Genomic DNA, 23,687 nt, shown 5'->3' with positions numbered 1-23,687 from the left:
GAAGAACATAAGAGATTAAACAAGAAAAGAGGCGAGAAATAAAAGAGACAGAAGAGATACAAAAGAGGGAGGGAAGAAAGGAAGGAGGAAAGATGGGGTGCAGAAAGAGAGGGAAAGAGAGAGACACAAAGATATGAGAATAAAAGAGAGAGAGGAAAGAAGACAGAGTTTGAATCCCAGCTCTGTGGAAGCTTAGGCAAGTCACTTAACATTTCTGTGTTTCAGTTTCCTCATTTTAAGATGGAGATGATAATATTAGTATCTCACAGGATGATGGAGGGTTTTAAGTACTTTAATACTTGTCAAGTGCTTAGAACAGTGCCTGACCTACAGGAAGTACTTGTCATTATTTCTACTGGACTATTATTGTCAATATGTCATTATTACTATGAGCTATTATTCAGTTCTTACCCTGCTGTACTCTTTTAGATGCTGTGGGTACAAACAAACTCTAAGACCTGCCTTCCATCCACAAGGAGCTTGTGATCTAGCTTGCCAGGGACCTGAAAAAAATTAACCTTTCCCCCCTAGTCATTCTTCTAATTATTGCCAGTCAGGGATATGATTTTGGTTATAATGAACATGTGTCTCAGTTTGCCTGGGGAAGTTCTAGTTTTTGCATATTATCCTGCCATTATAATTAATTGAATCTCTTTTCACTCTTAAAAATATCCCATTTTGGACAATACATTTGGTGATAATTCTACTTATGTGTGTGTTGAAAACTATGTAAGCTTAAACACTTAAGATAATATTAGTATACTCCAAAAACTCAAAGAAGTTTTTTTACTCAGAGAAGTAAAATGAAAAACATGTCGCAATAAAGCTGCTCTGTCTTCTTGAACGTTTAGAAAAGGCTGATATGCGTTTAAACTAATTCCATTAGGATGCTCCTTTCATATAACCTTCAGAAGAAAAGTGATGGCCGTAGGCCTTCTCCCTGCTTTAATGAAGGACTGTATCTAAAGGCAACTCAAAGGGTCACTGAAACATGTAGAGCATCAATGAAACATTTGTCATTTTTCCCTGACATAGTATATTTACTCCCCTCTACACACACACACACTGAGTAAAGGGAATTTAAATCCATTTACTACTTTACCATTACAAGATAAAAAGTATTCACTGAACACATACGGGAATATTGGTAATAAGACTACCCTTCTGTGTTAGCATTCTATTTCCTGAGATAAATATCTGCAATCCTCTTATTTTTTCTTGAAGAATTTATTTCCAATCTCTTTAATCAGTTTTGTTGTTTTCCTTTGGGCATCTTTCTACATCTTGCTTAAGTTGCACAACCCCCAAATACATGCCACATTCCAATAAAGGTCTGTGCAAAGCTGAAGATAGACTCAGGGTTAACTTGTGATTAATAAGACGAAGAAAATATGGCCAGCATTTCATAAGATGCTCACTATTTGGTCATGGTGAGGAGGTGGAATAAAGGACACATAAAAACTTGCATATATTTATTTCAAGGAATATAAGGCTTCAATATGTTTCAGTTAATGCTTCAAAAATTAATCATAAAAATTACTTAAAAAGCAGTCACCATTTTTAAGTGAACAGACTCTAAGATGGCTCCATGATTCCTTCTGGCTGGTGTTCACACCTTTGTGTAATCCCCTCCTCCTGAATGTGGGCAGGACCTGTAACTTGATTACAAATTTTAGAACATGGCAAAAGTAATGACATGCCATTTTTGTGATTATTTAGATTATATAAGATTCTGTTTTGCTAGGAGCCTTACTCTAGAGTTTTTCTCCCTTGCTAGCTTTGGAGAAATAATCATTTTAGGAGGCTTACATGGAATAGACTCTAGGATCTGAGAGTAGCTTCAAGCCAATGGCCAGGAAGAAGCCTCTACAGCTGCAAGAAAGTGAAATATGCCAACAATCTGAATGAGCTTGGAATCATATTCCTCCCCAGTTGAGGCTCTAGACGAGAATGCGGCTTGATTTACAATCTTGAGACACCCTAAGCAGAAGCACAGCTTAGTCCTGCTCAGATTCCATGCCACAGAAACTGTAAAAAATATGTATTATTTTAAGCCTCTAAATTTGTGATTTTTTTTTTAACTAAGCAATAGATAATAGAGTATGCCACTGCCTGGGTCATAGTTATTAGCCAAATTGTTAATGCCCACCAACAATCAGCAAATTTCTAGATTATTGCTGTGTTGGCACATGTATTCTGATTTTTTATCCCACTACTCCCGTTAGGAGTCTAAGCACACCTGGAAAATGCTACATTAAAAAGAGAAATGTTGACTTGGCAAAATGTTGGAGAACATCAGCCATGACACAACACTCTGTCAGTTTTTATCAAATAGTAATTAGATGCCAGAGAAAATTCTTAATGAAATCATTAAGTATTTTAGAATTCTGTAGATATTGCCTATATTCCTAGTTGGTAAATTCCACATGGGTTTCAGTTCAAGGGTAGGACTGCCTAGGTTCAGACCTGCTCCCTGTATTGTCCTTTGTCTAGGTACTAACCAGTCTGCTTTTTAATTCTTGAATAGTTTCTACTGCACTGATTGGCTTTTTCCTTGCCCAAGTCTGGCTGCTGATTAGGATACTATCTCCTCAACTATGTTTTTCCTAATCAACCCGAAGACAAGCACCCAGACATTCTTGAGAGAGAGAGAGAGGGAGAGAGAGAGAGAGAGAGAGGATAGAGATTTTACTGCTAATCACTAGGGGAAACACAAAAAGCCAGACAAACAATATCAAACCAGGAAAGTGATAATGATTCCAAAATTAGTTCCTCTTCTGTAATTTGACTGTCTTATTTTTTGTTTTTGAGCTATAATTCATGTGCCATAAAAGTCACTCTTCTAAAGTGTACAATTCAGTGGTATTTTGCATATTCACAAAGTTAAGTAAATATCACCACTATCCAAATCTGAAACATTTTTATCACCTCAAAAAGAAACACCATACCTATTAGCAGTAGCTCTCTAATTCACCTATCCTTCTGTCAGCCCTTGGAACCATTAATCTACTTTCTCCATCTATGAATTCGCCTTTCCAAGATATTTCATATAAGTGGTATTATACAACATGTGGCTTTTTCTTTCTGGCTTCTTTCACTCAGTGTAACATTTCAAGATTCATCCATGTTGTAGCAAGTATCATTACTTCATTCTTTGTTATTGACAAATAATATCCCATTGTATGGATACATTGCATTTTGTTTATCCAGTAACCAGATTATGGACACTTGGATTGTTTCTACTTTTTGATTATTATGAACACTTGTGTATAGATATTTGTTTGAATACGTGTGTACAACTCTTTTGTTACATATCCGGGAGTGGAATTCATGGGCCATATGCTAATTTTATATTTAAGGAATCATTTTGAGGAACTGTCTGACAGCCTGCTGAGATGGTAAATGAAAGGTCCGTTGTGTTCTGTCCACTTTTATTTAAGGATCCAGCACACTAAATCTTTTTCCTACATAGAAGTCTTAGTTTAGTGAGATCCATGTAGCCCCTTCTTCAGGATGCCCCCCACCAACACCAATTTCCCAAGGCTGTAGGATAGGAAAATAAATGATATGCCTATTTTTTCTCCTGAAATAATTAGCACTGCTGAGAAACTTTGTTTTGGGTGATGCCCATTTCATTAACATTCTACCTACTATGACCGTATAATTTATCGCACAAACCAAGACACTTTGAGAGTGAAAGTTGGAGCTATTAAAATGTTTCTAGGACAATGGTTGTAAACTAGGGCTATCCTTAAAAAATAGGAAGTGTGGTAACCCATTTCTGTCTAACAGAAATGAGAATTTGGAACCATTCCCTCAAACTCAACAAAGTTGAAAAAGGTAAACATTTGCCATGGAAACAACTACTTGCATATTTAGCATAGATTATTACAAAGGCAACATACTTTAGTCCTTTATTTGCTTCACTGCATGTGTGCAACTGGGCTGGGGAGGTGGTTCACTGAGGAAAAGGGAAGCATTTGGTAATAATTTCCTTACTAGGTCTTACATGGAATTTTGCATGGTGTTTTATATTTTAAATTACCATTTACTAATTTTTTAGAGCTGTTCTTGTTCAAAAATAAATTATTCCTAGACAAGCACTGAGTCAGCTTTACCTTATGCAAGGCAGGGATTGAAAACTGGCTTGCCATAGTAATCATAGATTTCAAACATCTGTTTTTTTGTTTTTTGTTTTGTTTTGATACTGGAATCTAGGTTAACCCCTCACTTTCCTAGACTGGATAAAAAAATAATCTTTCTAGAACTTTAATAATATTTAAACCAAGACTTTTTCTTTTTTGTCTAATTTAGCCATATAATTACCACTTTTATACACTTGACATTTATACACTTGAACTAACATGGGTTTGCCCTTAGGAAATACACTTATTATTTATGTGTGTATATACGAATTCCTCATGAACCTGGAGGCAGGAGTATTATTTCCCGTGTTGCATTTTAGGACCAAGAAAGTTCATATTATTGAGTTTCTGGAGTCCTTACTTAATCTGTGTGATTAGAAGGGAGAATATACATATATATATATATATATATATATATATATATATATATATATATATGTGAAAATGTTTCTTTTTTTCCCAGGATTATAAAACAATCAGTTAAATTCATTTATTGTCACAAAAGATTTCATAGTGTGAAGCAAATATTTTCTCTCATTAGGAGGCAATGAAAATATTGAATCAGAAAGGAGGAGTATTTTTGATGCCTTTATACAAATCTGGTAACCTTAATATCATCTCTGAGCAGAAAAAATATCATGGAGGCTATTACTAACATTGTGTAGCATGGCTCATGGAAACCTTAAAACATTTTTTTTTTTTGTTTCTGTATAAGTTGAATTAGATGTTAAGTGAATCCATAAGTGAGAAATTACAATACTTCTGCTCCGCAAGCCAGAAGGCCCCGCTGGTAAGCAATACAGAAAATGCATTTCATCTCACTGCCTCCCCAGCTAACAAGAATTTTAGCAAAAGTCACTGAAACCAACCTCATTTAAGGGAAGAATGTGCTTTTCAGAAATATGACAGTATTTCATCATTCCACAACAGATAGGCAGACTCAGGGAGTTCAGTTAACAATATATGGAGGGAGAGAAAAATATATATGATTTCATCCTTATTATCAATGTCTTGTTTTCCTAGTTATTGACTCTAAATTTAATAGAGACTACAGTTCCATCTAATATAGGTTAATTAAGAATCTAAAGCAGTAATAAATACCCTTTGCTAGCTATTTATTTAAAAGATCATTTAACAAAATATTCAGGAAAGAGGAATACATGATATTAGTAAAGGTGATAATGGTAATAATAATAGCTAATATTCATTGAGTGCATACTATGTGACCAATATCATCTGAAGCACTATGCATGCATAATTTCATTCAAAACACATCAAACCTGTGAAAGGGTATCATTTCATAGATTCATCTATTTTACAGTTTAGGAAACTGAGGACCAGAGAGATTAAATAACTTGCCCATGTTCATCCAGCTTGTTAGTGGCAGAGTTGAGACTCAAATTCAGATCAATTTTACTCCATGCACCAGCACTATACAATGAACTAGCATAGAAATATCCGAGACATTCCAATGTAAGCATTCGTTCCAGACATAAAAATAAAATATACTAATGTACGCTTTTCCATTTAAGGAACCTTGGTTATAGAGTTGGATGATTAGGAAAGCAGGAAAGAAACACTGGGGTTACTTGTAGGGGATGAGATCAAGCAAATTTAAAAGTTTTCTTTGCGGCAAATTCACCTCAGACTATAAGCATGGTAGCTATATCTTCAGCCAAGACTGGGTTTCAGATGACAATAAAGAAGGTGAATCTAATTCGTGGTCAAAACTGAGTGTTTAGAAATTGGACTAAAACTTCTGAAACTGCTTTTGGTGCACAATATTGTCGAATCAACTGAAACATGAGTTTCACATATTCGTGATGATACCAAGCAGATTCACTATTTTTAACATTCTGATTCTGTCACCATTTTTGTTCGAAGTTCTTCTTTGCTGACTATTTAGCTTTTAAAATTGGCAAGATACTTAGGCTGCCTAGGGTGTTAATTTGAATCAGTCATTCCTATTTTATCAATAGCTTTTATTTATATTATTAGTGAGGACTGCCATCTAGTGTTCAATTTGATTAATAACAACTAGCTCTTCTAGATTCAATCAGCTATAACTGCACTTTTTTTTAAACACAGTTAACAGAAGGTACATTTATTTAACCTGCCTGCTGTATTAAAAGAAGGAGTATATGTGACAATGACAGATACCAAAGTCTGAAATACAGTCTCCAAAAGTCCTTGGTAGTGTTATTTTGTCCCTTGATGTTATAAGCCAGACAGGGCTAAAAAGAGGACTAAGGGAAAGACAATGCAAATACAGTGATGTATGTCGCCTACATTTTTATACTTGGACACACTTGAAAAAATTAGGTTTAATAACACCTCCACAGTTCCAAATAAACTCACAGCCAAGATATTATAAGACTTAACATATAAACCAAAGGAAATGTCTTTTCTTGGCAATTGAAAGCCAAAAGTTAGCTCTCTCTTCACTTTCTTCATTATAATTTTGAGCATTGTTGATGTAGAGAAGGAACAGATTTAGCATTACAATAAAACCTTTCTAAATCTGAGTAATTGCTGGGTTGGACCACTTTGGATTTTTAAAGAAATGCAGTTATTACAGTGCACCCTCAGAAATTGGAATTGTTTGAGATTGAATTTAAACTGCATACAAGGTAATGTAGAGCACTTGGAGGAAGCATCATCTCATGAATTTACCTAAAAAACAAAACATCTCTTTGTGTAAGGGGATTTAACGAGATCTCTTTAGGTCTTCTTCAAAGTAAATACATCTTGTATTTAAATGAGTGGTTAGAGAGGGTTTGAATTATAAGGCTACAAAGTAGGGTAGTTTAGTAAACCAAAGTTTCAGATAAGCAGTCATTGTATTCAAAAATTTACACTATATTTCAAGTTCATATAACAATTTAAGTTAGCTCTTTATAGTGTTTACAAATACAGGTCTTGCTGTAATGAATAGATAAAACTTATACATGATAAAAAAGCGTCTGCTTTCAGGCTATTTTTTACTGATAGACTAAATATGTTAAACCCTTTGTTTTTTTGAATTGGTTAAACATGCCCTGTAATATTGTATAATATTTTATTGGGTTCAATAAACTCTTAATGAGAGACAATGGAGCATGGTGATTAAGAGTATCGTCTCTAGAGTCAGACATACCGCCAGGGTTCAAATTCTGGCTCTATTTCTTACTGTGTAATATTAGAAAAGTTACTTAACTTCTCTTTGCTTCTGTTTATTCATCTGATATATGGACCTTACCTCATAAGTTTGCTGTGACAATGAGTTAATTCACGTAAAGTTCTTTAAACAGTTCCTGGCATATAGTGAGTGTTCAATAAATGTTACTGGTTTTTATCCATTTATGTACAGCAAAGAACCACTTCCGCCCAAGTCACAGCATGCAGTGTCACATGAAGACTATGTTAATTGAGTTTTTATGTGTACTATGAAACTGAAGGAAATTGATTCATTCTTTCTCAAGACATAAGATCTGTACAGAGAAGCACATACACAGCGCTAGAACCTACATTCACATCCAGAGCCAAATGTTTCTGGAGCATTACTGATGCTTGCTTTACATGTATTGTCTCATTTAATTGTAACAGTACCCCATATGAGGTAGTTACAACTATTATTCTCATTGTACAGATAAAGAAACTGAGGTTCAGGGAGGTTAATTAAAAATTGCCCAAGGTCACATAATAAATGACAGAGCTAGAAATTTAAACCCAGCAGTCTGACTCCAGAGGCTGCCCTATTGGCCACTTGGCTTTAAAAGTAGCTATCATTATTATTATCAGTATGTCCTCAAACTATATACTGAAACATTAAATAGTCATTGTCCTGGTTGCTATTTCTCTGCCTTCTAACTCTTAGTGACTTGCCAACATGAATCAGTTCTATTCAGTAATGAAGGCTTAAGCAATTTCATTACATACTGTTAAAATATAAATCTATCTAGGCATTCCATTAAAATCAACTCTGTCAAAGCATAATGTGCACTTCTTGGAAGTCAATACTGAGCTTTACTTGACAACTTTTACTCCCTAATCCAGTTCATTTTCTTGGCCAGAATTGTCAGTAGAAACTACCAAATTTTCAATAGATTATTCAACCACAAAAATATTTAACTGTAACTTTTTGTTCTCTTCCTTAAGCGTCTTGTCTTGGGGATGGTTAGTTGTTTGAAATAGTTTTGTTAGTAGATCTACAGTATAAATGTAAGCATAGTACTTGTTGAAAACAGAAATTACTCCTTCAGTATTCCTCCTCCAAGCCTCCCCTCTAGCCTTCATTCTTTTTATTTTTGTTTTGTTCAAGGATTCATCATTTTCCTAGTAACCCTAACCTAAAATCTCAGAATCATTTTATTTCTCTCTTTTAATCATCTCCTACAGCCAATCAGTTGTCAGATCCTATAGTTTCTACTACCCTAGACATTCTCAAGTGTACCCCCTTCTTTCCAATCCTATGTGCAACCATGCTGTTTCCTGTGTTATCTCTGGACTGAACTATTGCCTTAGCTTGCCTACTGGTCCCTTCATTTGGAGTCTCTGTCAATCGACCTTACCCATTACTTGTAGATTAATTGTCCCAAAGTACACTTTGAAAACATTTATCTGTTTTTATAAACAAAACAAACATTTTCAGTGGCTTCTCATATGCTTCCCAATCATTATACACTTCTAACTCTGGCATTCAAAATCTAGCACAAAGTTGTCCCAATGTAATTTCAATAATCTATTCCTACAAAACTTTACACATGATGTTACTGACTGTTCACCATGGGTTCACTCCTCCAAGCTTTTTCCTGTGTGAAACATTCCTCCGTGTCAATTACCAGTGCATCCTTCAAAATTCATCTAAAATGAAACTTCCACCACGAAATTTTTCTATTCCCCTAACCGTATATGATTTCTGCATCATCTGAATCTTAACAGCACACTGTATGTATAGAGTTTATAGTACTCATTATACTTTGTGATATTATTATTTTTATACTTACATTCCTTTTACCAAGAGTCCAGGAAATATTTGTTGAATTAAGTAAGTCTCAAACTTTAGGCAAAGATGCTCAACTTATTATAAACAGCAAATTGTACAAATTATTCAGAAACAATTTAGTAGCACTTTAATGTTTATTTGTATCTGATTATACAAACATTGATACTCATTTAAAGAGTTATACTATCTATGAAGTTTATAAACTATAATGATCACAGTGTCTTTTATAATGTCATAAGCATACATATATATATAGTGCAAATTTAATTAATATGCATCAAGAAACAGCAATCAATGCCATATGATTTAGAGTTTAGTAAATTTTTAATATATCTTTTCCCACAGGCTTAATTATGGCATTTACCTCCAATGAAAAAAAAATATGCAAGTTTGTGACAAAATGCAAAAGCATGGTAACCAAAAAGTAAGAAATACAGTTCACTTTATTATGGGATGCTCTGAAAGACAAAAAAGTAGAAGACAAAAAAAGACTAAAAAAAATGAAACCCACTATTTAGTATTAGGGAAAATTCTAGAAATCTAAATGATATATTGTATTGATCATATAAGAATTCCAGGCTGTTGACACTTATCACTAAGCTACCCTCCTCAGCATTTAGTTGAGAATATGTTTCCTGCTCAGAAGTCTGTGAATTAAATCCATAAGCTCTATCTACTATTTTTGCTGTTTGAATATAACGAGAGCTAGGCAAGCTCTGTGGAATCACATCTAAGATTCCTTCACTGCAATGGCAATCACCAGGCTCTCCCTAGGAGCAAAAGTAGACTGAGTTAGATTGGCTTTTCAAGCTGTGCCTAATTACCGGTCTCTCGTCTAAAAATTTTTCAGTGGTTATACATTCCTGACCAAGACCAAAGAGGTCTGGAGAAGTATATTTCATGCTATTTAAAGAAAACATGAATTTTAATCAGAAACAGGAATACCAGCAACCCTGCAAAGATGATACTGCAGCAATTCTGCATAGAAGATGTTCAGCTTCAGGCTTCAAAGGCTATTTCCAGAAGAAAAGTACACAGAAATTTTTAAAATAAATAAATAAGAGCTGACAAAGTTCACTAAAAATCTATCTCAGGTTGTGATCTTAACTAGAAACCTTATTTAGTATATAAATATAACCAATATTGTGTTCCTTTTTCTTAAAGAAATGAAGAACTCTTAGGTTTCTCATGAAGGTCATGTGGGCCAAGACCTTTTTAATTTTAAATTTGGCTACAACTCAAAAACTCGTTCATGAGGAAATGTAATTGACAACTAAAGTGGTGTGCTTCTATTTGTCAACTTCATTGCTTTCTGGTTCTATTGAAGAATTCTTTTGCTTTAATATTCTCTCTTAAGAGGATAGTTGTAAAATTGAATTAAGTCAAGCCATCTGGGACTTGTGATATAAACTGAAGAGAATACCATTTTAGGACTCAGGTGAACACCATAGAATCCTATAATGCTCACAGAAGTTGTTGCAGAGTAAGCAATGTCCTCTGGATATGCACAGAAGTCATATGGAGTATAGCAAAGCAAGCCAGAGAGTCATTTATTAAGTATACAGTTTAGAGGAGAACAGCACTAAACATTTTTATGCTGTTTAAATCATTGGATTTTCTAACAGTCCTACATGAGGGCTTTAGACATGGTGATCAAGCTTACAGGATATCAAAGCAAAATAACTTGATCTCTTTTGAGGGGGTAATAAAAGCTAAAAAGAACAATGCATATAAGTGACTCTGTTTTTATTAACCAAACATAACCTTCTAATATATGAACTTATAGCCTTATTTGGCTTGAAAAAAACACTGTAGAAAAAAACGAATATTTTTTCTATCTGAACACATCATAAAATAATAAAGATCTCTTATTTATTTTTTTAAAAGAAAATACCTAATCCTCGTGTCACAAAATTTCCAGACATATCTATCATCTCATATTTAGTTCACTTACCAGTAAACAGTATCCATATAGGCTTTGGACAATAATGAATTTGAATATATTTTATGCTCACTTACCCATACTAAAATTCTATTAATGGTGCCAAATTCAGTGAAATATAATATATATATATATAATATAATTAGTTTCAGATTGGACTGGTGTAGTCCTTATGGTCTTGTTTAAAGAAAATATTTAATTGAGATCACCAAATTAATCAACCACTGACCACATGGATAAAAGTTCCATATTTATTCATCCTCATTTTTATAAGAAGATGAAATGGTATAACAAGTTCATTTAACTCAAAACCCTCTTCACAAAATTTGACTTAAGTTTGCTTATATTTATTTAGAGCAGGAGACACATATTGCATAAATACAATTTTATCCTCTTTGTGTTTACTTAAAAACAATGTACCAGAATCATGACAGATCGGTTTATGTTCCGCAATTAATCTTATCTATCTCTAGCATGTTTCAAATATGTACTTTACCTGACAGTTACCACAAACATCTCCATTTGTGTGCAATGCGTGCATTAGGCAAACAAAAAAGAAGTTGCAATGTCTTTCAAATATAAAAATAATCCCACTGGAAATAATTTGAGTTTGTTGTATAACAGGCCAAGGGTCTCAATAGATGGGGAAGAGAAGGAAGAAAATTACAGGTGGAAAAGATTACAAACAAAATTGCAATAGCAGAAATTTATGACATACCATGCTTTCATTTATCTCTGGTTCTTTGACTGGAACACTTTCCCTACCTACCCTGTTTCCCACCCCCATTCCCTTTGCCTGACATGCTCTTGCTCATCCTCAGGTCTCAATATGGAAGCCATTTGTTGGGAAGGTTTGGCTCTGTCATTTGGTCCTGTGGATGTTTGGATTCCACTATTCATGCTTGTTGCCTTAAGAAATGTAATCTGTAAACATTCATAATGAATATTACTTGGACTATTAATCAATGCAAAATTAAATTGACAAGAGCTAAAATCGTTATATTTGTATAGTAAAATTTATTATTGAATGTAAACTGAAGTTAAAACTTCAAATATTGATCCATGAACTTGGGAGAAATCAAGACTGAATACCATCAACAAAGGCTAAAATTGCACATAGTTTAATTGCACTATGTAAACAATGTATCAAGGTCTTAACATGGCTAAATGGAATTTATTCTTGAAATTACTTTCCTATTGAAAATTCATGCACATGGATACAATTTTGATTAAAGTTGTAAGATTTATAGACTTGAAGTCAAAATATCCATTTGTCAAAACAGTAAGGTCTAAATGTCTATTCAATTGAAATATGGTAGTATCAAACCTTTGTATCTTCACCTTCTATTGTCCAATGATAGAAATTATCATATGATACTGGAGTTGCTTGTCTGTATACCATACTCAAATGTAAGCTTTTTGAAGGCAGGGACAATGTCATCTTTTTTCCCCACTGTATCTTCAGCATTCTAGCAAAGTACTGACACATAACACGCACTCAGTAAATATTTTCTAAATGAATGACAGAATGAATAAATTAAAGGAAAATTCAGGGACTATTTGTAGCAAGACATAAATTTGAAAGAGTTCAAGTGTAATGGATATAGTGTACAGGAGTAGAGAGGGGATTGGAAGGAAGGAGTGTACCAGGAAACAAGATGGGAAAGGGAATTGGAAATAGAGTGTGGTGGGGCTTGAATATCATTCTGAGGAGTTTGGACATAATTTTGTATGCATCGAGGAACTACTGAATTTTATTTTTGTTTCTTTAGAAGAGAGAAAAGATTTTTGTTTAAGAGAGAAAAATGTTCAAAGGCATTATAGCAGGGATTGACAAACTATGGCCGGTGGGCTAACTCCAGCCCACTGGCTTTTGTAAATAAACTTTTATTAGAACACAGCCATGATCATATGTTTTTGTATTGTCTGTTGCTGTTTTGGCACCTCAACGACAGAGGTGAGTAGTTGCAGCTGAGACTGTGTGGCCCACAAGCCTAAAATATTTACTATCTGGCCCTCTATAGAAAAAATGTCAACTCCTGATCTGCAGATCATCCCTTCCAAAACAAATAATTGAAGAGAAGAGACAGACATGTACCCTGAAATATTGATCCTGCAATTTATTCAGTCTTAAAGTGATATTTGACTAGTCTTTTAATTTAAAAGTTTGCATAAAGTTAGGCTATCATAATGTGGGAGTTCAGTGACATACCTGGGTGCTGGTGTTCAATATTTTATAGTTTCCTCCATTTGTTTTTTTACTTTATTTATTTACTTTATTACTTTTCTGCTTTATTTTGGTTACATTTATTTCTATATGTTTTTGGTCCTGTTTGCGATTGTGATCTTTTTATTTTCTATTTAACTTTCCTTTGATTGTTTCTGGGAACAAAACAGAAAGTTAACAGTCTTTGTACAGTGATCTTGTATCTGGCCAAAATGTTGAACTCTCTTATTGATTATGATAGACGTTAGTTAATTCTCTTAAACTTTCTAGGTAAAAGATCATATTGTCTGCAAATAGTGACAGTCTAGTCCTTTCCTTTCCTGTCTTTATACCTAATTTTTCTTTTTTTAATGTATAGCCTTAAATTTACCAGAGGAAAGGAAAGATTGAGAAAATGGATTGTTTCAACACAATAAGCTGGAAAAAAGCTAAAAAGTTAACAAAATATTTTAAAAAGTAATAATTAATAAAAAATAAAAATTTTAATGGTAATCTTTAAGTTTAGATATGCTTTTCCATTCATTTTCAAATATATTGTTATTTCCATCAGAATTTACTCTTTAACTCTAAATAATTAGAAATGTGTGTGTGCATGTGCATGTATGTGTGTGTGTATGTGTGTTTAATTTGTGGATGCATAGCTTATTTTTCACTCTTTTTGCTATTGATATCTAAGTTTATTTCATTATGATCACCAATTTTATATGTTTATTAGCACATCTCATTTAAAAATGTGTATAGATGTGGGATTTTAAAAGGTAATTTATCATGCTTGGAATTCAGTAGTTTCTTCCTTTAGTTCTGGAAAATTCTTGACCATTATTTCTTCAAATGGCTGTCATTTTCATTCTTATTATTCTTCTCTATTATATTTCTTTTTACATAAATGTTAAAACTTTTGGAGCTTGTCTTCTTGTCTCTATTTTTATGACATATTTTCAATCTCTCCATTTTTTTCTGCAAGATTACAGGAGAATTCCTCAGTATTATATTACAGCTCATTTTGTTTATTTATTTTTGGCCCTTCAGATATCTTTTGTCTCTTATTTAGCTCATCTAGCGATCTCTTTAATTCAAATTTTTTTCAAGGGCTCTGTTTTTGTTTGTTTTCATAGCCATTTGTTTTTGTTTCAAAAATTAACTCCTTCATTTTGATGGAGATATTAAGTTCACTAATTTTAAGCATCAAATTTGCTATTTGTTGAGTTTAGGGACTCTATTTCATAGGATTAGTTTTCCTTAGATGTTTGTTGTTAGATTTTGGATTTGTTCTCTGTGACATAACCCTCTTGTACATGTTCTAGGCTATGCTGGTATTTTAGTGACTATATTTGTTTTCCAAAGTAGTCGTAGTGAAGATACCTACATAGCACCCACCATGCTCCTTCTGTTACAGATGGCTCACAGTGTCTGCTCCACAGAGGTTTTACTTTTTATTTTAAAATATGGAAATATCTTTATTGATTTTTTATGAAATCTAATTGTTTGGTTTTCATGTGGAAGAGAGATGACATATTTCAGCATGCCCCATTCTGCCATCTTGAAACTGGGTGTCTTCAAGTCTCCATTTCATTTTTGATAGGAACCTCATACTAAACATGAGAAGATATTTTTTGTTTGTAGAGACAATATTAATCACTATCTTCAAACTCAGATAGTCAAGAAATATACCTTTTCTTTTTTTACAATTGAATGTAATCCATTTTTAATGATACATTTCCCTGGATGATCATAATGTAATCTCAGCTAAGTTTTTAAAATTCTCTCCACTTTTTTTTTCAGCTATGCGTAAGCTCTATGGAACTCCTATTTTGACAAGATATATAAAGGAAAATCTTTGGTATCATCTCTCCATGTCGGCACCTGTTGAAACATCCAATATCACTATTAGAACATACAGGTGATAGCTGCATTCTCTAAAGTTCTTCACCACAAGGCTTCTTCAGATCTGTTAGCTCTCTGCACCACATCTGTGCTACTCTCAGGGTTTTTTCTTGTCACATCTTGGCTCAAGATATTCTAAGATTATTTTAGGCTATTCTCCCTAAAACAGAGGTCCCTCACTGATAGAACATGAATCACGTCTAACCCATGGACCTATTTGTTTGGCTTATAATACATTTTAAAAATTGAGACATTTGACATCAGAAATCAGATTTCAGGCTTATTTTATAAAATTGCAAGAGGAGGCACTAATGAGTGTATATTCTTGTCTGACAACAGCTGACTGAATCTGAGTAGCTACTTCTATATTAAATGGAACGTATGCTTTAAATTTATCATGGTTTTACCACACTTTAGTGTCTTAGGCAAGCTCACCTCAAACATTTGTATTACCCAACATGTCCCTGTGTGCATTTGATTTTGTGAACCCTGGTCCAGATTCACAGTGCTGATGTACATTACTCCTCTTATACAATGTAAATCATATGAAACGTTGGTGTTTTGTTACCCTTTCAGAATTAAACTGAGAATAGTTGCATATATTTCCTCTTCTTTTGAACTCCACAAATCTATGTGAAGTTTTGATCATTTACCTCCCATCCTGATCCAAAATTAGTCTGGTGAATACCAAGGAACAAAGCTCCATCCCAAGGACCACCTTGTGTCTTTCCCTCTGACCTTTGCCCTATTTCTCTAGCCTCAGAAATCTTTTCTGATCTGGACAGAAAAATAGTAGATTAACAATCTTAATCATGTGTGACGATTTCTACTAGAGTCTAAAATTTTAAAACTCAAAAACTTGAGTATTGCCTCTTTTTTTTTCTTTCTTCGTTCCTGCTGCACCATTTCCTTCCCTGAGGCAGTGAAGATAGTCCACCTGAGAAGCAGTAGAACTAGAGAGGAAAACAATTATGTAATGTTAGTACATCAAGATTGCTAACCTGCCACAATTACACAATAAGGAAGGAACAGATCTTCAAGAAAATGATCATTTATTACTATAAAAACTGGATCTGCAGCATCGGAGAAAAAAGCAGAAGTGGCACATAGATATAATCAAATCTAAATTGAATTCAACCACTAGTATTAGACTATAGCACAAGCAATAAATCAAATTATATGGACTCAAAGTGCACAAATGCAACTTAATATTGAACTCTTTTGACTTTATGTGATAAGGACTACTAGAGGACTACTGGATTTCAAGAGACAAGAGAAAAGATTATGCGTTTCATGTTAGAAGAGTGGTCTAAATAGGTACTGAACTTGGATATCAGTCCATCTTTCATACTTAGAAAGACTCTTGAGCAATTGATTTAAAAAATCAATGTACAATCACCTCGAGGATTTCAAGTTGTTAAGCAGCAAACAAAATGGATTTATTTCCAAAGTCAAACCATGCTAAAGAGGACTGTTATTCTTTGACCTTCTATATAGGTAAATGATGCTGCAAGTTTCTGAAGTACTTTCAGCATGCAGGCATACAATATGGTAGCAACCACAGTAGTCACTATCCTGAACACCTGAACATGATTTCTGACAGTGCTACTTTGCAAGAATGCAGATATGACTTTTTTTTTTTAATATTTTATTTATTTATTTTTTTCCCCCCAAAGCCCCAATAGATAGTTGTATGTCATAGCTGCACATCCTTCTAGTTGACGTATGTGAGACGCGGCCTCAGCATGGCCGGAGAAGCGGTGCGTCTGTGCGTGCCCGAGATCCGAACCTGGGCCGCCAGCAGCGGAGCACGTGCACTTAACTGCTAAGCCACAGGGCTGGCCCAGATATGACTTTTTGACAAAAGTTGTGAGCATCTTTCAGCTCTTTTTTGATATCAGATGAATCAATAATGGTTAAGCTTTACAATGTTTCTATCTAGTGTCATAGGAAAACAATAAGGATGGACATAAAAAAAGATTTTCAAGCAATGAGGGTTGTTAGAACTACAAAAAGCAGACTATAGAATTAGTCTATTGGGTAGTATTTCTATAATGGGATCCTGCTTTTTTGAAAAGTTGGCAATGGAATATAGAAGACAATTTATTTAGTCTTATTTCACTTCCATAAGTCTCAAAAATGACAAGGCATGAGACATAACAATGGTGTAAGAAAAGAAAGATGAAAAATTGCAAGATCTCTCACTGCTTGCATTAGGCAAATATCAAGACTAAAGGTGCAGAGTGTTCCCCTCCTTTCTTTGGCCGTACCACATGGCCCTTCCTTACTTCAAGGGGAACCAAGATATGTGTAGAAGGTTGATGATCAAACTTAGTAAAATGTATGAACTAGGTAGTTTGCTTGACACTCTCCCTGAGTCTTTTCTTTTTTTTCTCCCTCTTCTTGCCCAAGTTCACAAGGTATTCCAGGCTAGCCTGTGTTGGAGAAAAGCATATGCTAAAATTATTTAGAGTGAAAAATTAGTGGCTCTCTATTTTTGCCTATCTAAGGATATTAGTATTTTAAAAGAGAACCTTAAAAAGATGAAATCTGATTGGAGAGACATTCACGGACTAGGTTTCCCCTTGTGTCCTACAACATGAGAAAGTGTGCACCTGTTGATGAAAAAGCATTTTGACATCATTCCCTGCACTTCCATTTCTGTCATATCTCAAAATACACATTCACCGTTCTCAGCCATAATCTAAAGGAAAGATAAAAGGCAGTTTAGATTTCAAGACACAATTAACAAACCACCTAAATATTTAAATCCAATGATGTAAATATTATGCAGTCATGGTAAATTAATCATTTTGAAAATATTTTTGGTCACGGGAAAATATTAGTAATATATATGAAAATGTAGTCTACAAAGGCATATTCAGTAAAATTCTAATTTTGATAAAACATAATTAAAATTAATTTACATGTGCAAATATAGAGGCTGGACTGAAATATAGCAATATGTTAGTAGTGTTTAACAGTGCAACTCTGTGATTGCACCAGAAAATGAGAGTGGAAAGCTGCAAGAGAGATATCTTAACCATGTTTCTTTTATTCATGGAGATGACAATAATGGGGTTTCCTTTTATTCCATAAATTGATGAATGTTATCTTTTCAATATGCTATAACTTATGTCTCTGCACTAGATATAGGCTATTCGTTTTGTCCGTAGCATCAAATAGTTGAATCCAAAAAGTTACCATGTTTACAGTAGTTATTTTTCTTTAAAATTTTCCATATCATATTTTTCTCATTAAAAGGTAGTATGTGTCTATTTTAGAAAATTTGGGGAGAAGTGCAAAGAATATCACCTGTAATTCTACCACCTGGGGATGACATTGTTAGCATTTAGTGCATTTGTATCCAGTCCTTGATCTATTCATATGTCAATAATATATACAGTTGTATTTATGTGTGTCTGTGAGTGTACTACAAAATTGGGATTATATAAACGTATACAGTTTTGTATCCTGCTCTTTTTCACTAAATGTTATATGGCATGTGCTTTCATGTATTATGACATGATTAATGGCTGTACAGTTTTCCAGAGTATGGCTGTATCAAATGGCCCCGACTGCTGACAAATTAGGTTCTTGCCAACTTTTCAATATTTTCTAAGATTCATTAATGGATATCTTTTTACTTAAATATTTGCATTTCTGATTATCTCCTTAGGCTTAATATCTATAAGTGAAATTGCTGGGACAATGGATATATTCATTTATAAGTTTTGTGATATGTTTTTGTGAAATTACATTCTGATAATGTTATCACTATATTCCTTTCAGCAGTCTATAAAAGGCCTATTTCATCAAATCCTTACCAAGATCAAGCATTATCAATGTTTTCACCATTGTGTATATAACTGGAAAAAAGATTTTCTAATTATAATTTCATTTTGCATTTCTTTTAACATTTTGTTATATTTGTTTTCCTTCTTTTATGAATGTCCTGTTTATTGCTCAGAAAATCATTTTATAGCACTCCTCTCTCTCTCTCATTCTTCATATATGAGAAAGAGATAATAATAGTACCTACCTCATAGTGTTTTGTGAGGATTAAATGAATAATTATATGCAAAACACTTAAAACAGTGGATATCACATAGTTTATTGAATGTTAACTATTTTTATCATCTTTCATATTATTATTAGGTTATTCAACTTTCTCTTTATTGGTAGAAATTTTTATATATTAATAATGCTCACATTTTATCTGCCATATTTGATGCGAGTATATTTTTCAGTTTGTTTAATTTGTTTTTTGTTTCCCCATGCTATTAAATGTACAGAACTTTAAAATTTCTATGTAGCCAAATCTATTGCCAAATCTATTACTCAATGTGTTTTCCTTTCTTTCACATAGATGTGCCATAAAGGATTAACCTTGCAGAAAGAGAGGTTTGACCTTTGTCCTGAGGTACCCTCTAAGTCCTTGGAATATCCTGTTTACTAAGGGTGTCTGCTTATCTGAGAGCCTTGGGCCACACCAGATAGTGTATGCTAATGATGTGATTTATGGTGTGGGGGTGTCTCAGGCCATGTGGTATCAGCTCAACCTCCGGAGGGGCCGAAGACTAAAGTCATCTATAGAGGCAGTGAACCATGTCTATTTGGCTGGGACCCCAGCAAAATGTCTGAACACTAAGGCTTGGGTGAGCTTCTCTGATTGGCAATAGATGTTGTCACACATCATTGCCAGTAGAAGTTGGCAATGCCCAGAAGACTCCACTGGGAAAGGACAATGAGAAGCTCATGCTTGGAATTCTCCTGGATCCTGCCCTACACGCCTTTTCTTATTGCTGATTTTAATCAGTAACCTTTCACTGTAATAAACTATAACCACGATTATAACAGCTTTTCCAAGTTCTATGAGTCCTTCCAGAAAATTATTGAACCTGAGGATAGTCTTGGGGAATCAAACGTGCAGTTGAAGTAAGGGTGGTCTTGGGGACTCCCAAATTTTGGAGTAGAGAAATACCTTCTCTACCCTGGGGTAAATACATATTCACATATATCTGGGTCTAGGCTTTGTTTTCTTCATTAATTATATCTATCTCTTCAAGTCATCTGCTATTTATTTTGGTACATTTTGTGAAGTAGAGACCTAAATTTATTTTTGTTTATATATGTTTAATTTGTTTTCCAGCCCTGTCAATTGACTAAATTATTCTTTACTCACTGATATGAGATGCTTCGATTATCAAACACCAAAATACCTAGGCTTTTTATGCTATTCCATTTATCTATTTTTGTGCTGATCTCATATTATTTTACTTATTGTTACTTTATAATATATGTTATTTTTTGGTAGTACAGACCACCCCTCGTTACTGTTTTTAGAGTATATTCATGATGCTGATGCCGATGATTATAATAATGACAACTCTAACTTCTAATATTTATTTGCTACTTACTAAGAGCCCATTACTTCTGTAAGTGCTTTATATGTATTAATATATTACATGTCCTCAAAATAACATAATTAAGTAGGTACTATTTTTTCCTCCTTTCACAGATAAAGAAACACAGGAATAGAGGGAATAACTGACTTGGCAAAGAGCACACAGCTAGTTATTGATAAAACAGATTTTTGGGATCTTTTGAGATTCCATATGAATTTTAGAATTATTTTTTCTATTTCTGCTGATAACATTGTTGGGATTTGGATAGCTATTGTACTGAATCTGTAGATTTCTGTGAGTGGTATAGACATCTTAACAATAGTAAGTCTTCCAATCCATGAATATGAGATGTCTTTCCATTTACTTGTTTTCTTTATTTTTTTTCAGCAACATTTTACAGTATTTAGTTTTCAAGTCTTTTGCCTCCTTATGTTTATTCCTAAGTATTTCATTTTTTTGATGCTCTTGTAGATGGAATTGTTTTCCTAATTTTCTTTTCAGAATATTCATTGTCAGTATATAGAAACACAACTGATTTTTGCAAGTTGATTTTGTTTCCTGCAACTGTGCTGAATTCCTTTATTCTAACAGTTTTTTTTGTGGGATCTTTAGGGTTTCTATATATAAGATCGTGTCATCTGCAAACAAAGATACTGTCTTTAGCAGTAAATTTCCTTCTAACCACTGGTTTTCGCTGTCTCTCATACATTTTGGTGTTTTATCATTATCATTTGTCTCAAGATATTTTCTAATTGCCCTTGTAATCTCTTCTTTGACCCATGGGGAGTATAAGTATGTGTTGTTTTGTTTCTACATGATTGTGAATTTTCCACTTTTCTTTCTGCTATTGATTTCTAGATTCATTCCATTGTGATCAGAAAAGATGCTTTGTATGATTTCAATCTTTCTAAATTTATCAAGACTTTTTTGTGGCCTAACATATGATCTATCCTGAAGAATGTTTCATGTTCTGTGCATTTAATAAAAATATGTTATCTGCTGTTGTTGGATGGAGTGTTCTGTATATCTGTTAGGTACACACAGTCTATAACGTTCAAGTTTTCTATTTCCTTATGGATCTTCTGTCTGGTTGCCTTATCCATTATTGAAAGTGGGGTATGGAAGTTTCTATGATCTGAATGTTTGTATTCCCTCAAAATTCATATGTTGAAATCATAATGCCCATTTCAGTGATATTAGGAAGTGGGGACTTTGGGAGATAATTAGGTCATGAGAGTGTAGCCCTCATGAATTAGATTAATGCCCCTATGAAATAGGCTGAGAAAGACTCCTTGCCCGTTCCAACATGTGAGGACACAGCAAGCAATTAGCAGTTTGCAGCCTGGTTAGGGCCCTTCCCTGACCATGCTGCCACCCTGATCTCAGACTTTCAGCCTCCAGAACTGTAAGCAATAAACTTCTGCTGTTTATAAGCCACTCAGTCCATGGTATTTTGTTATAGAAGACTTAATGGACTAAGAGAGAAAATTAGTACTGAGAAGTGGGGATGCTGCTGTATCAAATAACTAAAAAGTGTGAAAATGACTTTGAACTGGGTAATGGGTAGAGGCTAAAAGAATTTTGAGGTGCATGTGAGAAAAAGCCTACATTGCCATGATCAGACTGTTTAGGGCAATTCAGAAGAAGAGGAGAGCTGTAGAGAAAGCTTCAGTCTTCTTAGAGAATACCTAAGTGGTCGTGAACAGAATGTTAGAAATATGGGCAGTCATAAAAGCTATTCTGATAAGACCTCAGACAGAAATGAGGAACACGTTATTGGAAACCGGAGAAAAGGTGATCTTTGTTACAAAGTGGCAAAGAACATGGCTGAACTGTATTTGTGTCTTAGTGTTTTGTGGAAGTAGAACTTGTGAGCAATGAAATTGGATATTTGGCTAAACCTATTTCTAAGCAAAATGTTGAAGGTGTGGCTAAGCTTCTCTTGAATGCGTATTGTAAAGTGTGAGAAGAAAGAAATGACTTAAAGACAGAATCGTTAATCAAAAAGGAAGCAGAACTTAACATTTTGGAAAATTCTCAGCCTATTCATTTTTCAAAAAATGAGAAGACATGTTTGGAAGAGAAGACTAAGGCTGTGACCAAGTGATTCTTTGACAAGATTAGTATGGGTGTCAACCAAGAACTTAATCAGCCACTCCAGCAGGAAAACAATCAATTTATATTTAAGGAGAAAGAGATAGGAAAGAATGAAAGAAAGTTGTTGGACTTAGATTTTACAGAAGGGGACCATAGAGCTAGTTGAATGTGAATGTGTGCTATTCTTCAATTTAAGGGAAGAAGGACCCCAAAAGAGATTCAGAGATTATCAGAGCTGCCTGCTAGGTTTTAAAAGGAGAAGCCATCACCTAGGTTTCAATAGGCCAGATGACTCCCATCCAAAGCTGTGGGGGCAGTGTCACCCAAAGCCATGGAGGTAGTGCTATCTAAAGCTGTGGGGGCTGCAACCCTGCTAAGCAGAGCCGAGGGAGCATGACTACCTCCACCTATATTTCAAAGCTTGGGTGTGGCTACTGCAGAGAGCCTCCAGTAGGCCAATGCCCAGTGGAGTCGTGAGGCCAGGGCTACTCCCATGACCTCAGACTGGTAGAGCTGCTGGTGTGCAATTCCAGCTTGAGAGAGCTGCAGGCACACAACTCCAATCAATGGGAGCTACTGCATGGGCTCTGTCCAGCAAAACCAGGAGGTTGGAGATGTTCCATTGTTTCCATAAGATGAGACCCCTGCCCCCAGTGGGCCTGTCAGGCAAAGCATAGAGTTAAAAAAGATTATTCTTGAGTCTTAAAATTTTATGTTTTCCCTTTTGGGTTTTAGACTTGCTTGGGACCTGTCACCTCTTTATTTCCTATTTCCCTCTTTTGGAAAAAGAGTGTTTACCCTATGCCTGTCCCACCACTGTATTTTGGGAATGAATAACTTATTTGATTTCACAGATACACAGCTAGAGAGGAATTGGCCTCAGGATGAATCATAAGTTGATTCTTACCCATATCTGATTTAGATGAGACTTTGGGCTTTAGATTCTTGAGTCAGTACTGGAACTAGTTAAGACTTGGAGCTATTAGGATGAAATGCATGT

This window comes from Ceratotherium simum, chromosome X, assembly GCF_057802395.1.
Source record: "Ceratotherium simum simum isolate JZ-2026a chromosome X, ASM5780239v1, whole genome shotgun sequence".
In the NCBI taxonomy this organism is placed as follows: domain Eukaryota; kingdom Metazoa; phylum Chordata; class Mammalia; order Perissodactyla; family Rhinocerotidae; genus Ceratotherium; species Ceratotherium simum.
This window is presented reverse-complemented; position numbering follows the sequence as displayed.